At 49.8% G+C, this 10,869-nt stretch overlaps 1 protein-coding gene across 3 annotated transcripts in view; it reads left to right on the top strand.

The window, feature by feature from the left end:
* Window positions 1–1,971: 1,971 nt before the first annotated feature.
* The window catches only part of NGEF (neuronal guanine nucleotide exchange factor), a 95,830-nt gene continuing 86,932 nt past the window's right edge, over window positions 1,972–10,869 (top strand). Inside the window, exons 1-2 of one of the 3 annotated variants that reach the window (XM_081051779.1) lie at window positions 2,022–2,184; window positions 10,352–10,470. The gene's annotated coding sequence lies outside the window, so the exon portion shown is untranslated. Of the gene's footprint in view, window positions 2,185–10,351; window positions 10,471–10,869 lie in introns of all 3 variants that reach the window. The other 2 variants (XM_081051778.1, XM_081051780.1) reach the window with 2 other exon arrangements.

The raw sequence follows: 10,869 nt of genomic DNA, 5'->3' as shown, positions 1-10,869 counted from the left end.
CCCTGCCCACCCAGGAGTGTGAAACTGGTTCCTGCTGTGCCCCACGGCCCTCGCTCCACCAGGCACACCCCCACACCCCAAAAGTCTGCTGTACTGCAGGCCCAACTCCAGGCTGGGCCCTGTGCACATGTGATGGGAGAGGTGTCTCCAAAAAGCTATGGCCCCACTTCTTTCTAGAGTTAAAGGGAAACAGGAAAATTACTAATGAGAAAAGGGGAAAGAGAGCCAAGAAAATCAGATCTAACCCTACACACACGCCTGTGCACACACACACCAGCTACCCTCATACTTTGCACTTAGTGGAGGTGCTTAAAATTGTTTTTTCAACAAGTGAGACAAAGAAAGGAGAGTGAGCAGGAGGAAAAGGAATCTCAGGAGTGTGGCAATGAGGACCAATTGAAAGAAAGAGAACTGATACTCCTGAAGAACAGAATACTCAGGGGGTACCCCTTAGACCCCCATATGCGAAAGCTCAACTGGGAGCCTTTGGTGAGGGGGACAGTGAGGGAGATGGAGTAATTATATTTATCCTGGTATCTTCTGAGCCTAACGTGCAGTCTGGCTTATAGTGTCCACCTCAAATGTTGGATGGATGGATGATGCATGGATGATGGATGATGGATGGATGGATGATGGATGGATGATGGATGGATAAGAGACTACTTGTATCTGGCTTTCAGAGACAAAACGGAAACCATTATTTTACGGCCCTCCGACGGCTGTGATAAACAGCTTTCAAAGACGGCCCTCAGTGATCCCTGGTTACACGCCTTTGTGCAATCCGCTACGTTAGAACATGTGCTCTACCTGATGACTTCCCTCTAATGAGTGGAATACAGCAAAAGTGACGGATGTTACTTCTGAGGGAAGATTATAAGGGATGGTGACTTCTGTCCTCCTGGACTCTATTGCACACCTTGGTGACAGGCTGCACAGGGAAGAGGCCTGGGTGGCAGCAGCAGGTCAATGGTCAGTGAGGAGCTGAGGCCCACAAACAGCACACAAGGGACTGAATGTTGTCAACCTCGTGTGTATGGACGGAGACTGGGATATGGTCCCAGCCCTGCCAGCACCTTGACTGCAGCCAGTGAGGGACCCTGAGCAGAGAACCCATCTAAGCCGGCCCAGATTCTTGACCCGCAGAAGCTGTGAGATAGCAAATGTGTGTCATTTGAAGCCACTGCGTTTTGGGTTAATATGTTGCCAGTAATCAATACCTAATTCAATGGCTGATTTGAGTTTAAGATGGACATTCTGGCAATTAAACTTGGCAAATGGCAGTAGTGGTTAAGAGCTCAGATTCTGGTACCAATTGGCCTGGGTTTGAATCCTGGATCCCCAAGTGTGTGGGGATCTGACAAGCTGTGTGGCTTTGGGCAAGATGATCAACTTCTCTGAACCTCTTTCTCTGCTGTGTGGCTTTGGGCAAGATGATCAACTTCTCTGAACCTCTTTTTCTGCATCTTTAAAGTGGGCATAATTCTCTGCTCATAGAGATTACATAAAAATTACATAAAGTGATTATGTGAAATACTAAGCCCAGTCCCTGTTACTGCAGAGCAGGGAGTTATTAAATGATGATGATGATGATAGTAATATGATAGAGCAAGTTCCCTCCCAAAGCAATGAGTATCCCATACCTGAAAGTGATCACGCTGAGGCATGATGGCCATGTATGCGAAGTGACTGGAACCCTAGAAGACGCGTGTGCTTTCCCAAATCTCAGCTTGGAGAGATGTTCGCCGGCCTGGCCGAGGCCAGGGGCGGGGCTTCAGGTGTGCCGAGGGTACATTAGGGATCCCTCACAGCAGGGAGTAGTACGAGCTATTCCAGGCCTTCAGAGTGACTGGCGCCTTCCCTCCCACACAGCCTCTGGGTCAGGTATGTGGCCGCCACCTGGTCTGGGCCCATGGACCCAGGAAGGTAAACACCCAGCCAGGAAGTGATTGTCCCAGGCATGGGGCCAGCTCTGGGCCCAGGCAGGTCTGAAGGTCAGGAATGCTGCCTAGGGAGCCTTTTCCAGGCGAGAACAAAGCGTCTGGCTGTGGGCTCTCTGGGACAGAGCAGAGGGTGTGTGGATCTTGCTGAGGACAGCTAGCCTTCTCTGAGACCCTCGACAGGACAGAGGACAGGAGAGGGAGAGCCATCAGGAAGGCCCAACCCCCAGAAGCTTCTCACTGGCAGGTAAGCAAATGGTTTGGGTATTTTTTTAATGAAATGAGATGAAACAAGAGATGGAATGGAGGTTGCAGCAGCCAGGGCAAGACTCAAAGCCCCCAGGCAGGTGTGTGAAGGAGAGAAGACCACTACCCATCCATTCAGAGAGCGTTGCAGGAGAGAAAGAGCCCAGATTTCCCTGAGAATATCGAGCCTAGTCTTGGCCTCGCCATGCTTCCTGCCGGGACTCGATGTCACCATCTGTGAATTGGGGTAATCTTTCCCTCAGTCTCCTCTCCTGTGATGGCCATGGGCATAGGTGAGATAATAAACAGGACTGGCCACAGACTTTGCAGGGCCCCGTGCAAAATGAATGTGTGGGATTCCTTATTCAAAAATTATTAAGAATTTAAAAATTATGAAGAACAGCAGCAGCAGAGCCTTAAACCAAATGAACAGCCCTTCTAAGAGCAGGCCTTGTGAGTGCACAGGTCACACTCCATGGCTGCAGCCCTAATCATATACGTGGAAATGGTGAAGTGCTAAGAAACGGTGACTGCTACGTGGCCATGGCTCAAATCTCAGGGTCAGGTAGTGGTTAAGAGTCCAGATTTGGCTACCAATTGGCCTGGGTTTGAATCCTGGATCCCCAATTTACTAGCTGTGTGGCTCTGGGCAAGATGGCTTTGTGGCCTTTTGGGGAATGGAAGTCAGCTGCAAAGTGACAGTGCTACCCCACGACATTGCCCCCTGCTGCTCAGGGTCCCACCCAAAAGGACAAAAGTCCCCACCCCTCCAACCCTTCTGGACATGTGCACCTAGCTGGTATCAAGCCAAAGCATGGTGTGTGTGGCTCAAATGTCTGGGGACACTGCTTTCTTGGATGAGATAGGGAGAGGTTCTTCTTTTCTGTTTTGATTTAAAGTTTAGGATTCTCACACTGCCAGTATCTAAATAGAACTGAGATTTGGGGTGCCTGACTTTGGACAGTTCTGCCGTGTTCAGATGATTAGCAAACATATTTGCCTTTTGGAAAAATGCTTATGTTAATGCAGTAAGACCACTGGTGGGAATGTGCCACGCTCGCTTTCCCACCCCCTGTCACATTTTTGTCCTCCCTCCCCTTCTCCTGCTCCATCTTCCCTCAGATTTTCCCTTCCTTTTTTACTCCTGCCACATCTCTAGCTGCCCTTGGCATCACTGTACCAAGAGCAAAGAAATCAGTGTCTCCGTGGGTTTCTTAAGCTTTTTGGTCCATGAAAGCAGACAACAGACCACCTCCCTCGACCCCACTCTCAACCGCACCCTTTCCTGGAGTCCACATTTCTTGAAAACCCCTCCCTTAGAGGGGCTCCCCCCAGAAGAGGCGTGGGTAACCCCAATGATAGTGCAAATAACATGGCACAGCTTTCTGCCCCCGAGGCCAGGAGGAAAGAAGACATTTCCTTTAAGAACTTCACCTTGTCTGTGGGGAGACTTCTCTGGCCCCAGCAAGAGCAGCCCAGGAAACCTACACCAGTGGACAAACCAGCCCAGAGGCTCAGAGGAAGAGACCAGATCTAATCGCCCCGCCTGCTGGCTCCACCAGGGACACTGGAGACACCATTTGTCTCAACAGCCAGCAATCCTACCAGCCCGAAACCAGACACCCCATCTCCCAGGATGGGGTCCTTTCTGCACCTCCATGAGTCCATCGCTTCTCCAAGTAAGGGCTCAGCTCTGGCACTCTAAGATTACCCCAGCACTACCCTAAAATAGCAAAATCTCTTCCTTTATTCCTTCATCAAATAACTGCTGAGCACCTTGGCAGGGGAGGGGCTGGGGGCACAGGGGGAGAACCAGAAGCCCAAGGCCAGATTAGAGGCCCTCTCTCCATGAAGGAGCCACAGAAGGCCCTCCTCACCCCAAGGTGGTTATAGGGTCAGAGGTCTGAGAGGCATGTCGCCCAGTTGAGCAGGGAGTACATCCATGAGACTATGAGCCATCTCTATTCAGATGCCCCCTTGGCAGGGGGGCTCCTGGGGCAGAGCAGTCTGGGCCTCAGGAGGAATTTTCTATCTCATCATCTTGGGCTCACCTTTCCCCACTTTTGGAACCGTCAGAGTCTCTGGCCCAAGAAGAAATACCCAGGGAAGCCTGTCAGCCAGCCCTCCTTTCCTTGGCTGATAGCAGTTTTTGAGGCCCCACTCCTGGGGAGATCACACTGGGTCTGCACAACCGCTTTAAGTACCAAAGAAGGGGCATTTGCTGGGAGCACCCGTTAGGTGGCTGATTAAGGACCTGGGTGTCTGGGAACCTGGGTCAAGCTATCTCTCAATCTTTCTACCTCACCTTACCTTTGGAATAGGAAAAAAAAAAAATCACATGCTCGAATAAGGCAGGGATCATCAAAAGGATATCAGGGAGACCGGCATGGAGGAGGTGACCTTTGAGCGGAGCATTGCAAACAATCTTCCATCACTTATTAATTATTTTACAAGAGGAGAAGAGCTGAGAGGTATGGTTTTATGTAAAGCAAGGCTCTATAACTTGAAAACAAGGTAGTAATTTTTTCACACTTACCCTAATTGAATGTTGCAAGTTCTTTACATAGCACACTTGCAGAGGGCACGTTCCCAGGAAAGGGACAGCAGGGTTTTAACAAGGTAGAACAGGAGCCCTACAGGACCTGGGGCTGGGGGAAACAGAGGCAGGGACCTAGAGAAGCAGGACGCCTGTTTAAAGGATGCTGGTTGACAGGTTTGTTGGAGCAGAAGGAAGGCGGAGGGGTGTGGCCCTTTACCCATGAAGCCTGGACCCCAAAGGCCCCCAGAGATTACAGTGGGGGTTCGCTGGCCAATGTGTCTCAGCGGACACTCAGCCCTCACTTCCGTTCTTCCAGCACTGGCCGGGTGGCCTCAGTCATCTTCATGTTTGGCTGAGCTTTCGCCATCAGCATTGGAGTCTCCCACAGCTAGAAGCTCTGACTATCAATTATCTAGGTCTTTGATGAGTTATAAAATGGGGTGCTGATTCAGTACTAATTAATGAGCATGTCTCCTACCAGAGACAGACCCTTTAAAACATGTTCTCTAGAGAACGAGCAGCTTAAAAGGCTTGGACGAGAGCCCAGGGGAGCCCAGGGGACAGGGACCAGCCCAGATAAGGAAGGGATGCAAGCTAGGCCTGCGGACCTTGCCCCCCAGGTGCTGCCCGGAAGTGACAAGAATTAGTGCTCGGGGAGCATGGCTCAGTCTCGTGCACAAGTGAATATGACCGGCTTGTCTCACGTTTTCAATCCAGCACAACCACGAGCTCCACGCAGACTGACTGCTTAGAGAAAGCCTCATTCAGCCAGTCAGTCAGTATTTGCTGCACGCTTTCTCTGGGCCAACAGTGACAAGACGTGGTAAGATGGACAACCCCCCTGCCCCTCTCCCAAGCTCCCCATCTTCATTCCAGGCCCCTGCCCGCTTTTACTGCTGCCCCAATGAGTAAGAAAACCCAGTTTCCTACTCACAGCTGCTTTGCTAGGCCTCCCCGAGCCAAAACAGTTTCCCATTAACTCTCACTAATGGGATGAAAAACTTCCAAGTATTTTAAGATGATAAAACCCTGGCACAATGGGCTTTATTTTTCATGATGTTCCGAAGGTATAAATCCACTCATGAAAGCGAGTACATCTATAACATACTCTTTGCTCTCATCTGAGTGATAAAAACATTCCTTGGTAGATTCTTGAACGCTGGAGGGAAAACCTTGTGTCCTGCTAAGTCCCTTTTTAGGAAGTTAGCTTTGAACTTTAAAATGATTTTAAGGTTCTTTGTTTCTTGATTAATAAGGCACCTGGCACATGGATAATTGTTCCTAGTGACTGAGCTATCAGAGCAGTTGCCTGGACTTTCTTCCTATAGTTTTCTGGCCTCTTTGGAACTGGTTCAGAGTCAAGATCAAAGCCACTTGCAGTTGGCTAACTTGGTTTCCAAGTCAAGGGTAAGACATGGAGAGCTAACTCAGGGTCAAAAGGAAGTCATCTGGATGCTCAGTGTAGGATAAACAGACCCAACGAGGCTATGTTTGGAGAAACATTATTAATGCTGATTGTGTGTTCGCTGGAGAAATATCACAGAAATTTCCAAAATAAAGTAGCACCTTTTAACCGCAGGCACAGGCTGTGGAGGGTAAGGTGGCCCTCGTGTAACTGCTTAGCCCCAGGCTGGCTCTCTGCCTACTTTGATTCCTCACTGAATTCTCTATAATATTGTGAGCCTTTCCTGTGTTCTCAGGAAAGACTGTTTTTTTAAGTCACAATGTTCTAAACGAAAGGTGGTGAGAAATAGTTTAGAAATCATGCTCTTCATCACTTTGCCACAGCCAGGCTCCCTCTACCACGGCTGGCTGTGTGACCATGGCTGAATCAGTTAACCTCTCTGAATCTCCATGTCCTCTGCAAAAATGGGGGAAATAGGACAAGGACAGTAACAATCATATAAGATCGCCCCGAGTGGTCAATGAGATGATGAATAGAAAGTGCTTACACTCACCATGTTAGCTGTTATTATCCTGATAGGCCTGGAGAAAGAAAATGGATCCTTTTTTTCCAATACAATGGTTGACTTTAAGCTGTAAGGAGAGATTAGTTCACATAGTTAGAACATTGAGCATTAAACACGAATGTGTACAGAGAACCCTCAAATGTAGAGAACTGGGGTCCTCTGGAGAGTTCACCCCACCTGCCCCAAGAGCTCTGACGTGTCTGACTCTGAGCAAGTCCTTCATTCAGTGGCACCATTCTGGCCAGCCTGCTGTCCACGCGGAAGACAATGCACCCCTCAGAGCTTCCCTCGGGGTGTGGGCGCATTGGACCCGATGATTATTTCCCTCCAGTGAATAGTATTTCTTGATAAGTGAAGGCATTTGTTTTCTGGCAAACCTAGCTGAGGCTTCAAATTGTTTTGAAAAACTAGTTTGGTAGATGCTGGTATAGAAAGAGCTTGAGGAAGTCAATGGTGGGCCCACCTCCTAGGTTTGGGGGTCCATCTGGAGAAGAGTGTTAGCTTTCTCTGACCACTGTAACTGATTATCACACACATAGTGGCTTCAAACAACGCAAATGATCACCTTACAGTTCTGGAAGTTAGAAGTCCAAAATGGTTCTCACTGGACTGACGTCTAGGTGGGGGCAGGACTGCGTTCCTGCTGGAGGCTCTAGGGGGCGAATGTTTCCTGGCCTTTTCCAGCCTCTAGAGGCCGCCCACATTTCTAGCCTCATGGCGCCTTCCTCCAGCATCAAAGCCAGCAGCGTAGTCAGATAGAGGAAGGGGTCAGTGGATAAACCCCCTCAGTGGGGGCGGGGCTGTGCGTGGACGGGCATCTTGGGCCCCCAGGAATGAGTGGGGCCTTAGAGGATAGAGGAACTGGAGGAAGAGGCAGGGTTGGCACCAGGCAGAGCCATGGGTTTAAACCCAAGGGTCAGCCTAAGCTGAAAGCCATGGCCAAAGCCCAGTGGGCAGGGATGAGAGGAGAACCCTTAAGGGGGAGACTGCAAGTATCAGGAAGAATCAGAAAAAGGCAGGGATCCCGGCCCTGCGCAGAGAATGTCCTGTGCTGCTGTGGTCTGGGGGCTGGGCAGCCTTCCCTTCCTAAGGTGGCCCCCAGCTGGGTCCTGGAGGGCCTTAGTGTGGGCAGGCCTCAAACACCCGCCAGAGCCGTTCTCTATGCATTGAATACACTCTGCCAACCACCTGGCAAAGTTTGGGTTATTTATAATCAAAAGTACATGGATTCATGAATACAAACAAGTAAGTGTCCGAGAAACGGAATGGCAGGCACCTCAGAGGGCAATGGCCTTCACTCTCCTGGGGCTTCATAAAAGCCATGGACCCCTCCCCTCCCCACAGTGTGCAAACACACACCCCTGCACACATTTCAGGAGATTTTCAGACTCACTGGGTTTCACTTTCAGAAAGCTAAGCAGAGCAGGGGGTCATCAGAACCCTTACTGGGCTAGTGACAAGGCAGCACTGCTCCCTCCCTCCCCCAGGGGTCTGGTGTGCAGAGGGAAGAAAGCATCAGTTCAGAAGAGAACTGAACTATGTGGTGTCTGGTTCATCCAGGTAATTAAAAGTCGGTGTTTCTGGAATGTCAATCATTCACTTCCCACATCTACCGTTTTTAACATATCCATGTACCAGCTGTGCTATTAATATTTTCTACAGATCCGCTTTAAATGAAATTATTTTTATTTTCATCCTAAGGATTAATATCTGTGAAATCGCAGGTTAGATGTGTTAATTGGATTTTTTTCCCCTAAAATACAGAATATTAACTTTTTGAATGTTTGGCTGATGTATCTCCTAAAACCAGCTTGCAGCCACTGGTTCAAATCCCAGGCAACCGGGGGGAGAACAGGGGACCGTCCAAATTCATCCAAATCTGATGAAAATGTTAGACGAGAGTGTTGAAAGCAACCACAGCCCCTCAAGGTCTCTGCCACTATTGTTGGTTTTTAAAAAGTGCGGTATTTCCTGCTGTGTAACTCACTCCCCCAAACCAAAGCAGAAATCCCGGCCTCTCTGCCCCCATGGTCCTCACGGCCCTGTCTTCTCCCACATCCCTCCAGTATTCTGCTGTCTGGCTCTTCCTTCTCCCCTCTCCCCACCACAAAGGCCCAGGCACATCCCCCAGGTCTTGATCCCGATAGCCCAGGCCTTCATGCCTCAGTTTACCCTCTGCCTCAGTGAAGCTTCCTCCGGGCCTGAGTTACCTCTCCCCGACCTACAGGCCTGTGGGGAGATCACAGGATCACATCAGGAGGTGCGCAAAGGCACTTGGAATGCTTCCAGCACTGCACGGATGACAGAAGATTCTAGAAGGAAGAGAGAAACCAAAGGAGGGGCACTCATGGTTGGGATGATGGCAGATGTCAGGAAATTCCCTGCTGCCTGCTCTCTGGGCCCAAGCGAGGGGGCCACATCTGTCTCATGACCTGGAGCCTAGCACAGGCAGACACAGCCGTGCTTAGCATGTGAGTGGACAGAACCCACCGAGGACACAAAGACACAACTGACCAGGTCAACCTCAGTTCCCAGTTTGGAGTGTTGAAAACCTAGATATACCACAAATCAGGAAGTCTAGCTTTGGACCGCTGGGGACTAATCCACAGGAATCCCTTCAAGCCAGGATAAGAACAATCCTTTAAGAGATTTTATTGGAAAATACAAGGAACTGAAGGAAAAACTAACACCCTCGCCTGCTGAGAGCAGGAACCAGAATGGGAAATGGAAACTCTCTCTCTCTCTCTCTCTCTCTCTCTCTCTCTCTCTCTCTCTCTCTCTCTCTCTCTCGCTACATATATACCTGGCCCATCCTGGCCAGTTCAAAATACCTCCCCCAACCCCATGACCGACTAGCCCAGAGTCTTCGCTCACTGATCTGTTTCCATGTCAATCTTCATTCTGGAAAAAGGAATCTGATTGGCTCAGCCCAGCCTCTGGGTTGACTCCTCCTGGGTCAACGGTCCACTTTGTTCTGGTCAGTTATGGGGCGGGTGAGCTGGGGGTACTGGCACTCAGGGTCCTCCTCCTGGGGCTGAGGCTGGCTCAAACTCTCTAGGAAGGGCTCTGGAGCAGAAGGGAAGGATAGCTGTCTTCTGGTACAAATTCTGGTTGCCCAGAGCCATTTTGACAAATCAAGTTGGGATTCAGATTTTCCCAACCAGAAATGCAAGTATCCCCTTCATTTCTTTGCCAATTGTTATGAATGTTCATGTACCCTCCCATCCCTCCCCCCAATTCCTATGTTAAACTCCAAACCCCTAATGTAATGGTATTTGGAGATGGGGCCTTTGGGAGGTAATTAGGGTTAGAGAAGGTCATGAGGGTGGGGCCCTTGTAATGGGATTAGTGAATTTATAAGAAGAGGAAGAGCATAGTCACTCACTTTCTGTGTCTTTCTTTCTTTCTCTCTTCCCTCTTTCCCTCTTTCTCCTTCCTTCTCTCTCCCTCTCCTTCTCTTTCCCTCTCTCCCTTCATATCTATCTATCTATCATCTATCTATCTATCTATCTATCTATCTATCTATCTATCTATCTATCATCTATCTATCTGTCTGTCTGTCTGTCTGTCTGTCTGTCTGTCTATCTCTCCTTCCATCTCCCCCTCTTCCTCTCTTTCTCTCTCCCCCCATCTCCTTCTCACCTCATGCACACACCCAGGAAAGGCCACGTGAGGACATAATAAGAAGGTGGTTGTCTGCAGGTCAAGAAGAGAGCCCTCACCAGAACCTGACCACACTCTGCTGCACCCTGGTCTCAGACTTCCAGCCTCCAGAACTGTGAGAAAACAAATGTCTTGTTCGAGCCACTCTGGCATTTTGTTAAGGCAGCCTGAGCTGACTAAGACACCAGGAGTGGCCTTGTCATTTGTAGCAGGCCTCTTTATAAATCCTCTAGGTTATGGGTTGATAGGTGCATTCATAGCAACCCCGACATGCAAATGGCCCCACAGCTAGAACCCAACAAAGACCCAGTGTTCCTGTGCAGCTTCCTGCACATAAAGGTCTCTGTTTGGCTGTGGGAATGACATTGCCCACTTTTGTGTAGTGTCTATTTTGCCCTGTGACTGGGAGCTTGGCAGCCCTGGCTGGCCTCCCTCTGGCCAGGCCCACAGGAGGGTGGGAGCTTGCCAAGGGCGGTGGCCAGCTGGGGTGGCTTGTCCCCAGCTCACTCCCTCC

The sequence above is a fragment of the Rhinolophus hipposideros genome (assembly GCF_964194185.1).
Source record: "Rhinolophus hipposideros genome assembly, chromosome: 6".
Classification (NCBI taxonomy): domain Eukaryota; kingdom Metazoa; phylum Chordata; class Mammalia; order Chiroptera; family Rhinolophidae; genus Rhinolophus; species Rhinolophus hipposideros.
The sequence above is the reverse complement of the archived record's forward strand: the minus strand, read 5'-3'. Positions and strand labels throughout refer to the sequence as shown.